Raw genomic sequence first — 9,779 nt, 5'->3', positions numbered from 1 at the left:
GGCCAAACCGTCTGATCCCAGCGTGGCGATTTATTGATATCTTTTTGCAACAATTTGAGTTGGAATAGAAGGAAGTACATAAGAATAAGAGTACTAAGAGGATAGTTTCGATGCTTTTGCTCAACCCTCTGAAAATGCATCCGTGTGGTTTCTTTGTTTTCTCTTAAGTTGCGTGCATATAAGTAATTAGTTGGCTAGTTTATTGTAACAGTTGCATAGGAATGCAAATGTAGTTGGATCACACATATATGTATCTTAGTTGGCCAGCCAAACTTATGATTTGCACAATGAGGGCTAACCAGTTGCACAGTCGATGATATTCAGATGGATACACTGTGGAAACCATGTTCAAGCAGTTTGTGTGTGTGTGGTTTTTTGGTTGCACACTCATGTGTGCCCTGTTTCCAAGAGTATGCGTGCATATCTAAGCAGTTCATATCCTAGTTGGCTTTGCCACACTTATGCAGTTTCACAGGGAAGGACTATCTAGTTGCACCGTTGGTGGCTAGTTTAGTTTTGGCTCTAGTGCCTACATCATCTTCAGGCAGTGTGTATGCTAATTTTTTTGGTTGCACACTAATGTCTGCTCAGTTGGCCATACAGTGCATCAAGTTGCACACATTTTTGTTTTGTTTTGTAGGTGTGCTTAGAAAAATCAGCATGAGTTGCTTACCTCATCGCACTTTTTTTGATATCAATTGTTCATGCTCATTTTTTAATTTTATACATTTGGTTGCTGCGACTAATTTGTTTGTTCGCTTTCCTCTTAACAGACCAAAAATGGTTGTACAAGGAGGTGCGGCTCCTAGTGAAGGAGAGGCTTGTTCGCTTTTTCGTTGTTTTTCATTTATCATTGTAGCAGTTTTTTTGTGGGTAGTAGTTTTGTTTTCAATTATAATAACTATTTGTTTGGGTTTTCCGACCATGTTCTATATTCTGTTTGTTCCATGCAGAGGTCTACAAACCGTTCTTCTCGGTAGAATTCAAAACAGCCCGCCGGTTGGCAGTCTTGTCATGCTGATATCGATGGGGAGGCATAGGATGATGAGGCAAGTATCGAGCAAGCAGTGTGGGTGCATTCCCCTTTCCTGCATACACACACAAGTAACTTTTTCCATTCATCCTTTAGGTTGGTGGCCAATTTCGCATTGTGAAACGGTGGAAATGGAAGGCGACCACGCAGGTGGGAGTTGTATATGGAGATGGCACATCATTTGCAGCAGCTGTTGAGGTAACATGAAATGGCATTATGCATTGTTCTTTTCTTTTTTTCTACACAAAGAAGCCTGGGATGTGATTTTTTACGCAGTTCCACAAGAACCAGCTAGATGTTGGCATCCCGAACTTTTATAGTTGCACAAGAATTAATTAAGAATTGGTATCCTCAACTTTTCGAATTGTTGCACAACAGTATCATACGAGTTAGAATCCTCAACTTTCGTAGTTGCACCAGAACCATTTGGGAGTTGGCAGTCTCAGCTTTTTAAATAGTCCAACAATAATATCACCGAGTTGGCATCCTCAACTATTTTAGTTACACATGAACCATCAGGAGTTGGCATCCCCAACTTTTCTTAATAGTTGCACAACAATGCCACATGAGTTGGCATCTTCAACTTTTTTTTTTGAGGGAGACATCTTCAACTTCTTTACTTGCACAAGAATCATTTAGTAGTTAGCATCCTCATGTATTCACATGTAACTGATTTGTTAGGTTTGTGGATGCACTTGAATGTAGTTGCACTACTTATTTGGAAGATTGTAATCTTTTAGAATTCACTATTTTGTCAATTTCTTGTGCTCGGACGTGCTAAATTCATCATGTTCATCAGTTCAAAATTCATTACATAGTCGAACAAAAATGCAATATGAATTGCATGTAGGAGTACTTGCAGTCGCACAAAATAGATGATGTAGTTGCACAAGCCAGTATAAGTTTTTTTTTATTTTGCATACAAAATTTTAGCCAAACCAAAATGAATCTGAAATTATATGAGTTGGCATCTTCAACTTTTTATGAGTTGAAGATGCCAACTACTGAAATTCAACCCCACAAGTAGATGGATATGGCAGTGTTGTTAGTTGCACACTCGTGTTGGTTAAGTTGCACAGATGCAACCCAGAACTAGTTCATTTTTCTAAGGCTTCATTTTTGCATAATGTGTGTTTTACTGGTTATAGGGATGGAGGAGCTGTTGTAGATTTGTGCACACAATTCTCAGCTATGAAGTTACATATACTACTGTGTGGAAAGATCAAAGAAAAAAAAACACTTGCAAACCAGATTCTTGTCTAGTAGGTAGTTATTCATAGTAGCTACAACACTTTTTTTGCTACATGGACATCTATTCTTCTGCATTATGTGTGAATACGACTCTATGTGCTCTCTCCTATATGTTTGCACATTTTCGCATTTTGTTGCACACATGCTGTAAAAATTGGCTTGTCCCATGATGTAGTTGCATGAAAATCATATAAAAAAGCACAAGTACCAGATCTCCCTGTTTTGATCTCTGTTTATGTTATCTTCAACAACTATGGAGAAGCTATTTTTGCAAAGAGAAATTTTGTGAGGGAGAAAGGGAAAGACAAGGAGGAAGGACCTGAACAAGAGGAGAAAAGGATCACCTCTTTTTTTTCACCCTTGCTAGTGCCTACTGCCTGGTACGTTCTGATCTATCACCCTCTCTCCTCTTGTTTTGCACCAAATTGTTCCAGATCAGCTGTTATTTAACTTTGATTCGTCTGCCATGGCAGCTCTGGCATTGGAGATCCAGACCTGGGAACCCAAGGTGGGGTCAAGTAGGGGCGTGAGGAAAAAGAAGTTGGTGGCCAGAGAGGTGTGAGAGCTTCAGAAGGGGAGGGAAGGGCACGTGATGGCCTGGGGACCACGTCCAATGCGTGCTTTGTTGGGTTCACACGTCTTTGTTGCTATCGGGGGAGGGTTTTCCTTTTCTGGGATGGGGGACATAATCTTTCCTTTTATAGCGGCCGCTGGGGAACGCTAGGGAGCAGCCGGCCGCTCCCTAGACGCGTCCCTTAATTGATTATCTGGCCTCAAATTATTAAATAGTCCCACCTTGTGTTTCTTATATTCAACCCTTTCAATTTATATATCTCTTTGAAGTTCCTGGGTGTTAAGGAACTGTCTCGGGAATTAGTAAGCAAGGATAACAAGGAATGAGGAATAGAAAACACTTCGGCCCAGGCGCCCAGCCATGTGATGGCAAAAAAAAAGTCTTCAAAATTTATAGCTGCCATATTCTTTATTTTCTTTATTATTTATCGGGTACAAACTGTTACTTTCTTAGGTAGATCTATGTATATATATTCATTATTCTGATCGTTACTTGACTCTTTCAAATAAAGTGCACTAATGTGTATTTGAATCATTGAATATGTTTAACTATAACATTTGCGGTGTGAGGAAGACATGCATGAAAAAAGTGTTTGATTAAATACATGGTATATGTTATTTTTCTCACTAATCTGTCTTTTTTCTTTATTTACATCCTTCATTTTTAGAAGAGAATTAATCAGATGTTTCACATGATTTTATGTGTTATTATTGGGTTAGGGCCATATGAAATTTTATGTAGTTTTCTTATAAAGAATAATTTTATATTTTTTTGCTTCTTTCCACTGCCATTCTGGATATTTTGATGTACTGAATAATACATTTTTTTGTAGAAAAATATCATAAAAAATACGTGCTTCAATTCCGAAATTTCTATCACAGGGGTAACAGCTAATCAAACTTTTGCTAGCTTTAAGAATAATTGTATTATTAAATTTCTATTCAACCATAGCTAACATAATTTGTGTTGTTCGCTGTGACAAACAATTAGGTACATATTTATCAGTTTAGTTGTATTCTGTTCTTTAGGACGGAGGCTACATATGTGGATAACTTTTTCCATTGTGACGCACCGTAAGGTCTTTCGAAAGCAGCGTGCTAGAGTGTGATGACCAAGCTCGTTGCCCTTGAAATTTTCATGTTCGTTGTGAGGTGGACAATGTGACCATGGTCACGAAGAGAGTGGTAACATGGATGAGTCACTTGAAGCATGCGAGATTTTTTTTTCTCCCGTTGCAACGCACGGGCATATGTGTTGTGTTCTCCTACGTCGTTCACGTGCACGTGACTTGAGCCCGGGCTTGATTATCTTATCCAATGTTGAAAGCGTCGCAGCCCACAAAAACAAATAGGAAAGTGTCGGACTTCTCCTTCACACATATCGTATCCAGGAGTTAATAAAAAAAACATATAGTATCCAGCTTCTTCCTCGTGCGTCCTCATAAATCAGCAGCAGAATTAGTGGCTCCTTCATGGGACGGGAACTTGGTGCTCTCTGGTATCCGCGCATCCTATATATGTAAAAAAAATAGTAATTCAGAAAAAGTTCAAAAATTTTGAAATCTTTTTTAGAATCAAACATGATCAAGTATTGTACTCGTATAAAAAATTTAGATAAGAAATGATTCTTATTGACTTCAGGGCAAAAAAGACAAGTATATGACGACAATATAGCATGAATAGTACTTGAATATAGCTTTTTTGTCAAATCTTCGACCCAGGATACAACGGAAGTCATTTTCTGACGAATCTTTTTATAAGACTATAATACTTGATCATGTTTGATACCAGAAAAGATTTGGAATTTTTTGAACTTTTTTTGAATTACTTTTTTTTTTTGCATATAGGGTGCGCCGGTACCTAGGTTCTCCTTCATATTTTCCCTCCTTCATGAGGCTTGCCTTGCTTGGCGTTCCCCATCAAGATCCTTCTTCCCCCCTACATCGTCAGGATTCATGACCCGCCAGTCCGAGGGCTTGAACTTCGTGCTGTTCCAATGGGATCCATGAGCCACCGCCCCTGTTCGCGTTAGACAGAATCCGATTTGAATGCTCCACTAAAACACTGGGGATAGGGTAATACATCTAAGAAATCATCCCATAGAACGTACTCCCCCTGGATGCGGGAATAACATGTCATGTCCAAGCCAAATAACTTACACCGAAAAGCCCCGACAACTGTGATTGTTTAGGAGTTGTCAATTATGGTTTTCCCAATCCTTCAAGAAGCAATGGGGAAAATTGACGAAGAGAAAGGAGCTATTGTCGTCGATGTCGTCTACTAAGTTGTGATCTTTGCCACCTACCTCTATCTCTTCCCGGAAGATGCATTGCGCTTGATGAATTATTAAGTGGATATTTGCATGTCAAAAATAGACATTATTGGCAAAAAGTCACAAGGTTACCCTTGGTTCAATTTGTCTCAAGCAATCAAGAATTTCATTGTTATTTTTAAGGAATTCAAAGTTGCTTTTTCTTATTTTTTGGAAAATCAGATTGATCAGTATTGAGTTTATATCAATTAGGGTGTCAACTAATTTCTTATCTGACATAATAACCCATGATTTTTGTGTAATTTTTCTCATGATTTTTGGGCTGCACAATCTGTCTTTTGGAGGCAATTTCAAATATGCTTAGTGACACGATCATCTTGTCCGTAAATTACTTAGTCAAAAACATCACAAGACACCAGTCCTAATTGTTTCCAGATATTTATCTCTGCTCAACCAGCCTTCACTGAAATTCTGAACAAGAGAAGGTGCTAAGCTCGTGATGTACTTCTTCTTGTGGAAGGAACCATAAGTTGTAATAGTAATAGTATAATTTTCTTTCCGTGAATAATAGTACCACAAACTGACTCGACCTGGATTATGAACGGCAATGCAGGTCGGCGCGCGGCGTACGTATCCGTTCCAAAACCCAAACGGACTGAATCGTCGACGTGCACATCCATAAATAAATATGGAGCTCCAAGTCTCCAAGACTCCAACCCGCGACGTACGTTGGCATCCACAATGGCTGCCGCCGACCGTCTCTCAGCCCTCCCAAACGACGTGCTCGCGCGCATCCTGTCTTTCGCGCCAACGCACGAGGCCGCGGCCACTGCCCTCCTCTCACGCCGGTGGCGATCCGTGTGGCACCGGACCAGCTTCCTCAACCTCGACACCAGGCCCTACTCTACTCGGAGGCTTGAGCCTTTCTTCCAAGACGCCCGCGACATCCTCGCATCGCTCCGTCGGCCGCGCCGCGGCTCCCGCCGGCGCTGCCATGGTGCGGGCCTCAAGACACTCAAGCTCTTCCTGGAGGAAGGAGCCTACTACAACAGAAAGAGCTGGCGTAGGGTGCGGGACGATGCCGAACCGGACCACAGGGTCGCCGAACTCCTGGCCGACCCTGCTGTGTCGCGGCTGGAAGAGCTCAGCATCGGCTGCGAGAAGGGCCACTCAAGAGAGGACCGTTACTTCCCGCCACTGGCATCCCTGCCGTGCGCCGCCACGCTCCGGGTGCTGGAGCTCACGAACTGCAACCTCGAGCCGCCGTCGACGGCGCCGTCCTCGGGCCTGGCTTTCCCGTGCCTGACAGATCTGACGCTGCGTAACTGCTTTTTCTTGGAGGGGTATCTCCAAGACATGCTCGACGCCGCGCCGGCACTCACCAGCCTGGCTCTGGCGAACGTCAGACAGAAGGCGGCTGGTTCTGGCGAGAGATTGAACGACTGGGACTACTTCATGCTGCCACTTCGCCTCCGATGCCCGACGCTCACCGCCTTGGTGCTCGTGACCTTTGTCGACAAGAAGGAGGTCAAGGCGTCCGCCGCTGGCGGCAGCGGCATCGAGCTCGACATGCCCAGCCTCCGCTTCTTCCGGTTCCAGGGATACCCCGTCAAGCTCTCGCTCACATCGCCGGCACCGGGGCTCGCGCGAGTCGATCTCGATGTGGCTCGCCGCCATCACAGTAGCCATAGCTGGGCCTTCAGTTACGAGCCGCCATCGCGCATAATCGCAAACTTCTCCAGCACGAGGGCCCTCAAGGTGCACCTCCAGAGCATCGAAGACATCATCGCCGCCGACGAGGATAAGGACGGCGGGGTCATCCTGCCAACGTTCCCAAACCTCAAGCTCCTCGAACTAGAAGGAGAGTACTGGTGGCACAAGAACAGCAAGACAGCCGTGGCAACGGCGAGGCTTCTCCGCTCCTGGGTGATGTCCGAGCTCCGGCTCAGGTTGGGCAAGCAATGCGACCATTGGGACCAAGACGAGTACAAGGACCCCTTCGACGAGTCCATGGAGAGGTTCGAGAAGCTCGCGTGCAGGTCGTCGGCCGTGGAGCTTGGCTGGGTGTCGGAGCTCCCGGACCCTCTGACGTTCCGCTGTCTGCAGACGAGCCTCCGGAAGGTGACGCTGCGGTTCAAGGCCAAGGAGGTGAACTGCTTCCCGACGCAGCTCGCCAAGTTCGTCGCGGAGAACGCAATGGTGCTCGAGGAGATGCACGTCGACGACGGCAGCCAGTTCTGGCCGGACCACCTCTGCCACAAGGTTGGGGTGTGGAGAGCCGAGTCGTTCCGGAGGAAGAACCTGCCGGCCACGGCCGCCGGCTTTCGGGTGTGCCAGCTGCCGATGGATAAACCTGTGAAAGATCCTGCTGAAGAATCGTGTTACGGTTACGGTTACGAATACGATTAGTGTACATGTGTTAAGCCCGATCGACAACCTCTCAGCACCAAAAATACAATTGCTTGGACACTGCAGTTCATGTATGCCAACACTTTTAAAAAGAGCTTACATTCAAATATAAAGAAATGCATCATCCATGATGTTACAAAACAAAAATCCTGAGCCGAGTGAATAAGTTCAGACTGAAAAGATCAACAAGTACAGAGAAGCATTACGATTTGGACAAGAAAGACTACTACTGTACTACAATATGTAAATCTTCAATATTTGCACTGTAAAAAGAGCTTACATTTCACTGCAAAAACTACTACTACTAGTAACTCAAGAAAACATTAGCGTAACAACAGTTAAATTTGACCGACACCAAAGCCAAATCTGTGCGAAAAGGACGACGCCGAATTTGAGCCTAAATTATAAAAAAAAGTCCTAAATACTGTAAGACAAGTACATTTCAAGTCAGTGGAAAGTATATGAACAATTGTATTGCATAAATTATGATTTGCAGTACTATTACAATATGCGGTGAATCAAAGAGACCAAGCATACAACACTGATATGCTGCTGCATGTAGGAAAGTGAAGAAAGACCAATTTCTGAATGCGAGTAAAACTCAGCCGATAACAGTTGAAATTTTTATGAAATATAGACTGGGCTTGTTAAAGTAACTAGCTAATTGTTGCTGCAGGGTGCATGCTCACTACTGAGCTGCTGCAATCATACTCCGGTACAACCGTACAAGGTAATCACTTCATTCATTCATGCCAAGCAAAAAACATAGAACTGGATTTCCTGGAAAAGTACCTGAAGAAAATGAACGATGCACATTGCACATTTAACAGGATCAGTTGTCAGCTACGCCTCCTCAAAAAAAAAAAAAAAAAGGTTGTCAGCTACGCAGCCACGATTGCAGCAGGGCAAACAATACTATAAGGACAATCACTACGATGTGATGCAGAGCTACGATCTTGTGGCTGCAAGATAAAAGATGGCGTGAACATTTGTGTTTACTTTGCAAGTTATAACAGAGTATTCCACGGATGTTCCTATATCTCTACTGGCGAAGGAGGAGCGCAGCTGAACTCTGTTTGTACTGATGATCCCTTTTTCAGGTTCCAGTGAAAAAGGCCCAACTGCACAAGGAGATTATTTACATAATCTATCTTGGAAGGCAACGCTTTGATGCAATAATCCACATGTTAGTTATGGGCTTATGGCGCTGTCTCCCATTGAATCTTACATGTACTGGTGATATTGTAGTTTATCATTTTGTCAGCTATAAACTTAACTGCAATACATCAAGGATAAATGGTAAGCAAGGAAATCTGAACTGCATGCAGATAATCAAGCATGCAGTGTCGACATTTCAAGGGAGCACATTAGACTACCATTCAAATACTAAAATTGAGAATAATTCAAATCAAAGGTAAAAAAATATTACCAAAAGGATAGTGTAGCCCACGACTCTTCAAATTTTATATTTTAAAAATCTAAAATAATTCAAATTCAAAATTTTGATTAAATTTAGCAAGGGCCGCGCAAACGCAAACCCCTTCTAACATAAATTATGACGTCCACTCTCCCACTTGGGGAGATGGTAAGCCAGCTCTTCCACCAAGTGCAATGTGGACCACTAGCCTAAGCCACGGCTCTTCTTGATCTGTCGTCGACCCCGTCCAGGTAAGTATGTTCCAAGGTTGCACCCCGCCTTGCTTATATAGCTCGTTCTCCCGCTCCAACGTTCTCAACAAGCGATGTGGTACTAAACAAGGGTAATGATCTGTGTTTAATGTGCTGCTCCCTGTGGGCTTCTTGGACGAAGTCCGCAGACCATGGGCTCGCGTGTTAACATTATTTGGGCCAAAACGTGGCCGTAAGCAAGCCTAGAATGCGGTACAGAGGCCTTCAGGCAAGCTATGACGGGCCCGGCTATACTTCACATGCTGCGAGTTGTACGATCACCCTGATGAAGCACGGGCAGGCCCAGCAACTTCTACCACGTGAGACTGTTGTACCAATACGGGAAAAGACCCTAAAAAAACAATACTGAAAAAGAAGGGGCAAACGGTTCTGAAAAAAAAACGACAAATGAAAATTTTCGGTGTAACACGTACTGCATTCTCTCTCAGTCTGCTTTTTTACCTTTTGTTTGCGTTTGTAATACCCTATTGTTTTGGGTAAATAAAGGAAAATGTTTATGCATAATTTTTGTTAGCTTAATTTCTGAAAAATGTCGATAGCTTTCAAACAAAA

The 9,779-nt window shown here is 43.2% G+C and overlaps 2 long non-coding RNA genes and 1 other non-coding gene across 3 annotated transcripts in view; 2 read left to right on the top strand and 1 right to left on the bottom strand.

The window, feature by feature from the left end:
- Positions 1-1,055, top strand: part of LOC123187484 (uncharacterized) — a 2,375-nt gene extending 1,320 nt beyond the window's left edge. Inside the window, exons 2-3 of the long non-coding RNA XR_006494018.1 lie at positions 774-796; positions 954-1,055. This is a non-coding gene — a long non-coding RNA (uncharacterized lncRNA). The remainder of the gene's footprint in view (positions 1-773; positions 797-953) is intronic.
- A 74-nt stretch (positions 1,056-1,129) lies between these two features.
- On the top strand, positions 1,130-3,392 carry LOC123187483 (uncharacterized). The gene is made up of 2 exons (XR_006494017.1): positions 1,130-2,664; positions 2,758-3,392. It is a non-coding gene; the product is annotated as an uncharacterized lncRNA (long non-coding RNA).
- Positions 3,393-9,054: 5,662 nt separating this feature from the next.
- On the bottom strand, positions 9,055-9,214 carry LOC123038351 (U1 spliceosomal RNA). The gene has a single exon (XR_006417813.1). It is a non-coding gene; the product is annotated as a U1 spliceosomal RNA (small nuclear RNA).
- Between the last annotated feature and the right edge of the window lie 565 nt (positions 9,215-9,779).

This window comes from Triticum aestivum, chromosome 2A, assembly GCF_018294505.1.
Source record: "Triticum aestivum cultivar Chinese Spring chromosome 2A, IWGSC CS RefSeq v2.1, whole genome shotgun sequence".
Classification (NCBI taxonomy): Eukaryota; Viridiplantae; Streptophyta; class Magnoliopsida; order Poales; family Poaceae; genus Triticum; species Triticum aestivum.
This window is presented reverse-complemented; position numbering and strand designations above follow the sequence as displayed.